The sequence below is a fragment of the Acanthisitta chloris genome, unplaced genomic scaffold (genome assembly GCF_000695815.1).
Source record: "Acanthisitta chloris isolate BGI_N310 unplaced genomic scaffold, ASM69581v1 scaffold9716, whole genome shotgun sequence".
In the NCBI taxonomy this organism is placed as follows: Eukaryota; Metazoa; Chordata; class Aves; order Passeriformes; family Acanthisittidae; genus Acanthisitta; species Acanthisitta chloris.
Window position 1 is genome coordinate 12,697 of NW_008679728.1, and position 1,915 is coordinate 14,611.

A 1,915-nucleotide genomic window follows, 5' to 3' on the forward strand; every position below is an offset into this window, starting at 1 on the left:
CCTTTTGTGAGGAGCACTCCACAGGATCAGAGCTCTGAGCAATGTTACTGGTATGGAGGCAGTAGGTTCAACCTTTAAATGGTTTTGAGGCAGAGTAGGAGGTTTCCCTGCTCTCCTACTCTTCAGGCATTTCCAAACTGTACTTTCAGACTGGGTATCATTTGGATGGGATTTATTGATGAAACTAAGGCTCACTTTAAGTGAGTCTTCGGTGTGTTTCTCAACCACTTGTCATTACATTTCCAAAATATTTTGTTTCTACCTTTTCAAAACAAGTAAATAAATAAAAAGGCTTATGTTGAATCTGTCACTAGCTAAAAGATGCTACTAGTACATAAAGGGATTGCCATTCTTTATAAAGGACTGAATTATTTAAGATCACCTCAAAATGCTTTTGTCTTAGAAGAACATGAACACTTTTTCAGATATTTGTCTCAGTTTGAGGAGGGAGTTTTTTTAAATTACTAAAACGTTTTGATAGCATAAAATCCATTCCCTGTGCAGCTCTGTGAAACGCTTTCAAAGCTTGGACTAATTTGAATAGGAAAGGTGTATTTTCTTTGGTTTTTATCTGTTTTGTCTGTAGAAGTTATTTGTACTTTAATGTTTGAGGAGTGACACTAGTGCAAGTAATGTTATCTTGGTTTCTTGCAGTTAGGATTCAGAGAATTCCTGTCAGGCTGGTTATGTCTCACAATTTGGCATTTTGTTTCAAGCAAAAAAGTGAATGAGAGTTTTTTTAAGTGGGTGATTTAAAAATCCTTCTGCTTCTTCAGTGATGGGAACTCATCCCACTCTGGTAGTTGTCCAGGCTTGGGTCCCAAGTGTATTAGAAATTAGAAAAGAAAATATGATGGAAAATTCAACCTTTCCTTTAGGGCTGTGTCCAGCCTTGGATTAGGCTTATTCTGTGGCCACATGTCAGTGCAGTGTTGACAGGACAGTGTGAGAAAGAGGCTGACAGCATATTTGGTGAAATGTTGTTGTGTGTTTTCTTTGTTTGCTTTCCCAGCAACTGAGATCCACAGTTTTCTTGGAAAGAGAAACCACACATGTAGGCAGAACACTGAGGAACAGTAGGGTGTCTAGCACTGTCTTGAGAAATGCCCTCCTGTCTAAACCTGCTTATGTATCCCACACCTTTTTTGTTGTCTTTTCAGGATGAAGTTAAATAACATCTTCCTTTCTTTTTTTCATTCCTTCTATCCAGAGCTTTTCCCCATTGTGTGCATAGCAACCACAACCCCCTGTAAACTACCTGCTGGCACGAGTTTCTGGGCAGGGAGTAATTCAGAGGTTCATTTGGCCCTGTCTGCCAGCACGGGGAGGGTTTAGATGGGAGATTTTTTGGGAAGCCTCAGGAGGGAGGCAGCTGCTGTTTGAGCGGCTGTGGTTTATTCTGGTGCCAGCTGCCCCCGCTGCGCCCTGCTGCACCTGTTGGCTCTTGAATTATGGTCATTTCGTGCATAGCAGCTCAATAAGGCAAAGTAGGATTTTAATAGAACAAGCAGATACTCAGTTCCTTTCCTAACAGTGCTGTGGAGCTGCTGTTGCAGCAGTACTGAGGAGATTTTTCTGGGTAGAGTGGCTCTGCAAGGTCCTCTGCAGCAGAGCCACCCTGGCTGGTTTGGGGTCTTGCCTGGTGCACCAGCAAGTGACACCTTAGGAGCTGTTCTGACACCAAGTCTCCTCCTCCCAAAAATGTTTTAAGTAGTTCCCTAATTACTCCTCCTCCCAGCCCCCAAACAAAAAACTTCTCAGATTAAGTAGAGTGAGGTCCTGGAGATGTCTGTATTTTTTTTATAAAACTTTTTTTTGTGATATGCAATATACAGAGAAAATAAGTGCTGAGTGCTGCTTTGAGTGGGTTTGAACAGCTTTAGAGGGAGAAAAAAAAGACTTTATAGCCACAAAG